Genomic DNA, 9,052 nt, shown 5'->3' with positions numbered 1-9,052 from the left:
CAGGGCTGGGTTCAAGGCCACATGTGCTCCTGTCATCATCCACATTTCTGCTTCAAGTGCAACCCGGAGTGTCAGCTCTCCATCTGTCTCTGGCTGGCAGGCGCACGCGCCCAGCACCCTGCCTGGGGCCATGCCGCCCCAGCCCCTTCCGAGGGCCGTGCTCTCCCCGCCTGCGCTCATTCCAGAACACGAGGCCTGAGCTCCGCGCGCTGCGTGCAGCAGGCAGCCACCTTCTGTGGACGCCGCCTTCAGGGATGCCGGGTGAGTGAGCCCGCGGCGCCTCCTCTCTCTGATTGGAACGTGGAGGACGCTTACTTGTTAGGAGGCAGGGAAGAGGCCTCCTGCCCCCTGGGTGCTGTGCCTTCTGTGGGGCAGAGGCTGGGGATGGCAGAGGTGATAGGTGGAAGGGAAGGTGGGAGAGAGAGAGAGAGAGAGAGAGAGAGAGAGAGAGAGAGAGAGAGAGAGAGAGAGAGAGAGACATCAAGATCTAGATACAGGGGTACGGGGTGTGGGAGTCCTTCCTTTTAAAAAAACCCGGGAGGTGTGTTTCGAAAGCTGAGCCATGTATGTGTTGCCAAAGCCATTCGCTGGAGGGATGGAGCTCCACTTAGAAGTATTGTTTCTGTTCTGGATTTCGTGCCTGTCATCGGTGCCTTGTAGCCTGGACATTTCCTCTGTGAGGAGAGTTGTCAGATGATGGCGGAACCCTGGGATGAGGTCTGTTCTGTTTTTTTTTTTTTTTTAAAGCTGTTTGTGTTAGAGAAAGTAAAGAATGCTTTGAAACTGCAAATCATTCCAGTCTCAGCCCTCAATCACAGTCCTCGGATGTCGTAGGCAGATCGTCGACATCATTTAATTAAAAAGAAAAAGTCTGCAGAATTACTGACGCTGTCGCGGGTCTGGAAATTTAGTGTACGTCCATTTCCTCGGGAAAATATTATCTTTGGAGCCTCTGAGTGTTCCTGTCTGTGGTTGCTGCCAGCGAGGGCTCTGCTGATGGGGAAGGAAGCCCGGGAGGAGCAGGCTGCTGGGGAAGGCTGGTCTCTGCTCTTCTCCAGGACGGTGCCCGCTGGGAGCAGTCCCTCTGTGGTCAGAAGGGACCCCCAGCCGGCACACCGTGCCGATGGCTGGGGTAGGACAGGCAGCAGAGGCTGTGCCTGGCCCCAGAGCGCGGACACCTCGCAGATGGTGTTTTGAAACATTATCCGCGGTTCCCCACAGCCACAGTTGTGTGTAGGTATTGCCAGTTGTTTGAAGAATGCTTCCCCCTTTAGGATGTGTCTTGTGACCCTCGTCGCTATTAATATACGTGCAGACAGGAGGCCTTCGGGACAGAGGGCAGTTTTTCATTAGTTCAGTAGATGAGGAGTGGAGGTAGCTGGGATAGGAGGGAAGTCAGTTTACCAAAAGAGACAATGACCAAGGTATGTCAAGGGCCATTGGAACTTTGGAAGCTCTCCTCTTTATTTATCATCAATGTGAAAAAGTGCCTGTGTGTGTGTGTGTGTGTGTGGGGGGGGGGATTATTTCGCCAGGATATTGGAACACTTTCGTTTGATTTTGATGTCATCATTTGAATCTTCTTTGTTTTTATGCTCCTCATACATGTGTGAAGTGATCTGACTTATCAGTATTTTGAAGAACCTGTATTTTGTTTTGCTAAAACAAACCCCACAATAAACCAAAGACATTTGTGAATGATAATAGGGGGAAGGGATTATATGGTTTTAAAGTATGTTTATTTAAAATGCATTGAACTATTTTTGAAGTTTTGGAATCATGGATAAGTTTTGTTTTACTGTTGAGTTGTTGATATCTGTCTGGTTCTGAAGCCTGAGGTGTGGGCAGTCTCTCTCTCTCTCTTTCTCTCTCTCCCCCTCTCTCTCATCAACTGTTAGAAAACCTTTTACTTGGATGCAGAGAAAATATTAACAGCTGTGACTGTGAGCATGTGCCAGAATGAAGATAGTTGGCTATTTTTGACACCCGTTTGCACTTTTTAAACTTTACTATTGGATGGACTATGTTTTTAGCATATTTTAGGCCATACATATGTAGTTATATTAATGGATAATTTTAACCACCTGGGGTACATTTTATATTTTTAAATAAGACATTATAGGTAGAAGATTAAAAGGATGTGTTTCAGGTAATCTGGTGTTGACACTGTTTTTAAAATTTGACTATATATTTATCTAACACCACTTATTATTATTTATTGGTAGGTCATGTGTCAGAACTGGTTCCTGGTTGTATCAAACTTGAATTAACAATTCTCAGATGTCAGACCTTTTCCATAAAAATGGGGATGCCTGGAAACAGATACGCACAGACTGAATTTGTTCAAAGACATACCAATCTGTGGGGGTGGGTAGATACAAAAGTCTTCAGTTTAGGGGTTTTTAGCCTTAGTTTCGTTTAGAAAACATGCTTTAGCTGTTGGTAGCATATTGTTACAAAAAGGGACTATGAAAAGTCAAAAGGGGCCAGGCATGCTTTAAAGAAATCAATTAAATTATGTTTATGGTTTAATTCAGTATAAGGAGATATCATTACACTGCCTGTCACTTTGTAGTAACTAGATCCTGAGTTTAAGAAAAGAAAAACGGAAAATGTTTTCTTATGAGAAGGCTGAGACACCTTGGGTATTATACTGTTTCAAGAGATGACTCCAAGCTTTCTGAAACGTTTATATTTTTAATCAATCTTCGTATAATATTATCAAAGAACATATGTTGACCTACAAAAAGCTTTCCGGACTGTTTCCTTAAAAGGACAATAAGCGAGCGCAGTCCGTGTAGCTCAGAAAGAGTGCTGTTCTTTCAGAAGATGGCTAATATGAGGTCAGACCACCCTTCTCAATGGCCCTGCTCTCCAGATGTGCATGGAACTTTTTTTTTTAAGTTCAAGTTTCAAAAAAAAAAAAAAGAAAAAGAAAAGAAAAAGGTTTGTTTTCAAAATCTGGTTTTACTTAAGACATCTCCATTCTGGAGTGCATTTCATAAATTGCCCACATATTTTTCTTAGCAGAGAACTTAACTGGCTGTAATTTTTAACACATGGCCACATCATGTGATATTTTCAAAACACTTACACATAGCTTTCAGAAGGTCCCTGCAGCCATGATCCATCCTCGCACAGCCGGCCCGAGTTTTAACAGCATATCTGCATTTTCCATTTAGTAGAGCTATATATTATTAGCTTACATTTTTAGGTAGTAAAACAGTGCATTGCTGATTGTAAAACATGGACTTTATTATCTGCTGAAAATTGATTTGGCATTTATAGCCACTGTGTACTAGACTGTTTTTCTGTTTTTAACATCAGTGCTTGCAAGCGATGATTTGTGTAAAAAACAGCAATGAAATTGCCATGGATCGACAACTGTTAGTGTCCCTGGTAACTGAACATTTGGATAATGCACCTGGTTATTTTTCCCCCCCTTAAATAGAGGCATCTAAATGCTCTTATACAAGAACAAAAAACACAGAAGTTCATTCACTGTCACTCAGTTTAACCCTGCAAGTTGGCTTGCCATTGTGTTGGGCTAATTCTTCAAACAAGCCTCCTGCTTGCTATTAAAAAAAAACAAGAACAACTATATGCACTGCAAATATCCAATTATAAATGTAGATTGTATTGAACATTACTTCTTTATAGCAGGCATTTAAATTTTCCAGCTTTTCTTCAATATCTGGCACCCTACCCCTTTTTCTTTTAAAATTATTTCCAGTAAATAATTTGGAGTATTTGACGTTTTAGTTCTTTATTTTAAATAATACTTGGAAACTTTCACAAGGCACCTTCCTGTGTAGTTAATGATCTATTGAAAAAAAAAAAGGTAAGTGTTTAATCTTTTGGGGAGGGTGATAATTTGTGAAGTTTTCATAAGACAACTAGTTAATTTGTATTTCTTACCGTAAACATTCGCTTAATGGGCATTATATAGTGTAGAAATGTTTATTAATCATCTCACCACCAGTGATATCTGATGTTTGCAAAGGAGATGCTGTAATTATAACATTCTGAACCGCCTCCTGAACCGTTAGAGGAACAAACACGTTTAGAGCTGGAAGGTTTATCTTGCAAGTGCCTTCGCTTTACAGTTGTTGAGGCAGAAGCTCCTAGAGGTGAAGGGACTTGCTGAGGTGGTTTATTAAAGTGAGAGGTTCCTCCCAGTTCACCCCCTTTACCAGGCGTCTTCTAAACCTCAGACGCAGATGAAGTCACGTTACCCTATTAGTGTCAGTCTTACCTTGTGGTCGTTTATCGTGGGCCCTGGATTGCTTTTACCATATGCTTTCTCACCTCCTCCTCCAGGACCGCAGAGCCACCTAGGAGAAAATCCGGTTAACAGTAATCACTTGGCCTGGGGCAAAGGTGTGCCATCCAATTCATCTTAGAATTGTTTGGAAACGAGAAAGCCTCGCTGTAGTTAATCACCTGTGTGTTAAGCAGATCAAATAATGCCAAGGTCTGACAACTGAAAGGTTACTGTAATAAGGGAATTCAGGTACCGAAGTAGAGATCTGTAGGATGCTGAAAAATGTTCCAGGTGCAAGGTAACTATGACTCAGTCCCTCCATTAATGTGACATAATAGTTTTTAGTTTGTCTTTCTTTTTCTAAAATATATTTTTATTGATTTCAGAGAGGCAGGGAGAGGGAGAGAGATAGAAACATCAATGATGAGGGAGAATCATTGATCAGCTGCCTCCTGCTCACCCCCTACTGGGAATCGAGCCTGCAACCCTGGGCATGTGCCCTTGACCGGAATCAAACCCAGAACCCTTCAGTCTGCAGGTTTGACGCTCTATCCACTGAGCCCAACCCGCTAGGGCTAGTTTGTTTTTCTGATACTGAGGACGGGAACTTCATTAAATTTTATTCTATGTGACAAATTTTAATTTGTGTGACAGCAGGCATAGCATTTCTCAAAAGTAATGTGTACAGTGCAGTTCTTTGGTGAAATAAGTCATTGACTGAAATGACTCCTAGCTTGAGTACAGTGAGATTTTACACCTGACCAAGAAGCAGGTCTGTCTGGCCGGCTTTTCAAACAGCTGTTTGCATCAATTAATATTAATGTAAATGTACTTTCTGAGAATGTCGAGCCTAATTATGTTTTCAACACATCGAGTTCCAATCAAAGGAACCAGGAGATCCTCTTAATCTCAAAGGGAATATATACCTGTCATCTCTGAACAGAATAAATCTCTGAAAGTATAGTAAAAGCAGCCTTTTATTGAAAGCCTGGATGGGCCAAGCCCCAGGCTAGGCACCTTCTATACTTCCTAATTCTCACTGCAGCTCTGCAAATGGTTTCTGTGACCATGTGATCAGTTTGAAACCTGAAGACCAGATAAGTTAAGCAGTTTTGCCCAAAGACATATAGATATATCTGCCTGTTGGTTTTAGATTCCTTTATATATATATTTTTCTTTCCCTTTTGAGGAGGGATGAGGATGTTGTGGCTTGATGAGAGGATATTTTACATTGGAAGCTAGATAGAAACATTTAAAGAAAAATATGTGACTTTCAAGTCCAGTAGCATAGAAGGTAGAGTTCTTTTTGCTGAAAAATTAAAATGTAAAAGCATTCGCCTTAATCATCAAGAATGATTTTGGATGAAACAGTTTAGGATGGTGGTTATTTCTCTCTATTCCTCCTTCTCTCTCTCTCTCTCTCTCTCTCTCTCTCTCTCTCTCTCTCTTAAAATATATTTTATTGATTTTTTACAGAGAGGAAGGGAGAGGGATAGAGAGTTAGAAACATTGATTAGCTGCCTCCTGCACACCCCCTACTGGAGATGTGCCCGCAACCAAGACACATGCCCTTGACTGGAATCGAACCTGGGACCCTTCAGTCCACAGGCCGACGCTCTATCCACTGAGCCAAACCGGTCAGGGCTTCCTCCTTCTCTTGAAAGAGTGCAGTGGGAGTGATAGGCATCAGGCTTATGCCATTATTTTGAAAAGCCTAATAGAAGTCATAAATTTACTACTGACAAAGCTGTATAGAGTTAACTAAAACCTCACCTTTTTAAGCTTTTGGAATGTGGTAATCCTGGCTGTCTTTTGTTGATGAGAAGCTCAGATGGTGATTTTGTATGCTTTGGATGAGTAGAAAATTGGAAAGCAAACGATACATTCAACACATTGGCAGACAACATTGTTAAACATTTTGTGGTTAAAAAAAAAAATCAAATCTCTTGGTAGAGAGAATGTTGGGTACCATGTTTTGGCCCCAGGGGGTTCTAGGCATGTAGAAATAGTATTTCCAGAAGATGAGTATGTCGTAGGAAAGCAGGTATCTTTTTTCACCGTGCACTCCCTGTCCAAAAAAAAAGCAATTGATTTTTTAAATTGTGGGATGCTTTCTTTAAAAGATTTCACGTCTGTTTTTCATATTTCCCTTTTAAAGGCTAAGTGGTAAGTGTACTCTGGGAAAAAAAAAGGCTCACTTTATTAGAGGAATTCGTTTCATTCTGTGCGGTTTGTTAACATCATACAGTGTTTGATGCTCATGCAAGACAATCATTTTGAAAGTGTCATGAGAGCATGACACTGTAAAGAGTTTGGCCTCAAGAGCGGTGGAATTAGATAGGCAGACATTCTCTTTAGAAAGAAGGGATGTTAGAAGGTGTCTTTATCACGTGTTTATGGCTTTAACAAGACTCTTAAAGAGTTGGACAAAACAAACAGCGTTCTTAATAATCCGGGATGATTTTAATGGGCTGCTAAGTTATTTGGCACCCGGAGAAAGAGTTGCTGTGCTTCTGATCACATCACTTAACATGCGAACTTTGCAGGATTTAACTTCCTTGCTTTTCCCAGGACTTGTTGGCTTGAACGATTCTCAAGTTATTGGGGAAGAAAGTATATAATAAAACTTGAGGGTCCTGTGGTAACAATCTATATATTCTTGCATTTGAGATGCTTCACATGTGTCCTGACAAGGATATGACTGAGATGGAGAAAGGCCTTGGTTCTGGCACTTGCCCTCTGAGCTGGGCATTGTTTCCTCTTTATTATGGTTAGATCTGAATTTATATACCAGGCACTGTGGGAACACGTCACTTGGGAGGCCTGGGAACATGCATTGCCTTCCTTTCTGCTCTATGATTAGTTGTATTTGTATAGCCTGGAGACAGGAAAATATTCAGGGAATCAAAGTGAAGATTTTTGTCCCTAGAAAGCACTGTATTTTTTTTTCTGGACTTTTTTCTTCATCACTGGTTTATAAATTATAGTGTAGTGTCAAAAATCAGAGGCAAAACCTAACTCCTTAGTTACCTGGGCACGCTTTTACATACCAGCGCTTGCTTGCTGAACATGATATAGCCAAAAAGAAGGGTTAGTAAATGTAAATGTGATCAGGCTTTCAAAACTTATTCTATTTTGTACACTTAGGAGTTTTTCTAAAGAGTTTTGTTGAAAGAATAGCTATTTAACTATTTGCTACGTAGAGCAGCGGTTCTCAACCTGTGGGTCGTGACCCCTTTGGCGGTCGAACGACCCTTTCACAGGGGTCGCCTAAGACCATCCTGCATGTCAGATATTTACATGACGATTCATAACAGTAGCAACATTACAGTTATGAAGTAGCAACGAAAATAATTTTATGATTGGGTCACAACATGAGGAACTGTATTTAAAGGGCCAGAAGGTTGAGAACCACTGACATAGAGGAATGTCTTTGTATTTGTTTTTCTTTTTTTCCTACAATTTACTCAGATTTTCTGGGGGTAAAGCATTTGGTGTCATATCAGTGTGATCTTAATACATCTTTTACCAAAACCTCTAGGAAAATTGAACCATTTTGTAGTGTTTTCCAGAGAGCAGAAGATAAAATTGCTTTTGTTTACTTGCTTAAAATTTTTGTACTTATTGATCAGTGATTTTAAGTGGCCATGGTCTTCATACTTAGCTATATTATTATTATTTTTTCACTTTTCCCCCTCCACCCGATACTTAGCTATATTCTCGATTGGTTTGTGCTGAGCATGTTTTATCTTATGCTTTTTGACTAGGACGTACATTAAACACTTAATATATTGTGTTTTATGAGGCCATCTGTCAAAAGCAAAGGGCATTGAGAATGCCAATTCCTGAGTATGAATCAAGGCTCTTCCACTTAGGGGTCTGACCAGGAACAAGTCATTTTACTATTTGCCTGAGTTTAACTTTATTTGCCTGAGATACAGTGATTCTGTCTAGCTCACTTTTACTTCACATGATGGCGGTAATAATGATTGTAAACCTGTGTGCCCCTAAAAAGCAGAGTTTACATGCAAGCAGTAATTATTATTTAATAATAATAATTATTTTTTAATATTTTTTTATTGATTTCAGAGAGGAAGGGAGAGGGAGAGAGAGCTAGAAACATCAATGATGATGAGAGAGAGTCATTGACCAGCTGCCTCCTGCACGCCCTCTACTGGGGATCGAGCCTGCATGTGCCCTTGACTGGAATCAAACCTTGGACCCTTCAGTCCTTGGGCCAATGCTCTATCACTGAGCCAAATCAGCTATGGCTAAGTGGTGATTATTAAAGGCAAACAGTAGGTGCTTTCTGGACTTAAAAATAGGGGATAGTGTTTGAACCACCCATAAGGGCTCTAGACTAATTGTGCTTGGTGACTGTTGTCTACATTTGATGGGATTTTCTGAGTTTTTTTACACTTGATAGGATTTTTTATCTCTTTCAGTTTCCTACCCATCCCTTTTCTATTCACATGCTCACCCTTTTATCCATTTAGTAATTTGCTAATTTGGAAACCAGGTAGGTGAGTAAAAATAATGAAGCACATGCTTAAGTGTAAGGCTGAAAAGCCCATCTTAGTTTTTTTGTCAGATATGAATAAGAGACACTTTTTAAAAAATGTTTTTATTGCCCTAGCTGGTTTGGCTTGCGGACTGAAGAGTCCCGGGTTCGATTCCGGGTCAAGGGCACATTGCCTGGGGTTGTGGGGTGGGTCCCCCAGGGGGGGGGGGGGGGGGGGCTGGTGGGGGGGGGGGCCCACTTTTAAAAAAAAGTTTTTTTTTGTTTTT

General features: G+C 41.1%; 1 protein-coding gene across 1 annotated transcript in view; it reads left to right on the top strand.

The window, feature by feature from the left end:
- Positions 1 to 1,397: 1,397 nt before the first annotated feature.
- The window catches only part of RUNX1T1 (RUNX1 translocation partner 1), a 101,935-nt gene continuing 94,280 nt past the window's right edge, over positions 1,398 to 9,052 (top strand). The window contains exon 1 of the mRNA XM_006093314.3: positions 1,398 to 1,424. The gene's annotated coding sequence lies outside the window, so the exon portion shown is untranslated. The remainder of the gene's footprint in view (positions 1,425 to 9,052) is intronic.

This window comes from Myotis lucifugus, unplaced genomic scaffold (genome assembly GCF_000147115.1).
Source record: "Myotis lucifugus unplaced genomic scaffold, Myoluc2.0 scaffold_113, whole genome shotgun sequence".
Taxonomy (NCBI): Eukaryota; Metazoa; Chordata; class Mammalia; order Chiroptera; family Vespertilionidae; genus Myotis; species Myotis lucifugus.
Note: the sequence above shows the minus strand (reverse complement) of the source record. Positions and strands in the feature narration are given on the sequence as shown.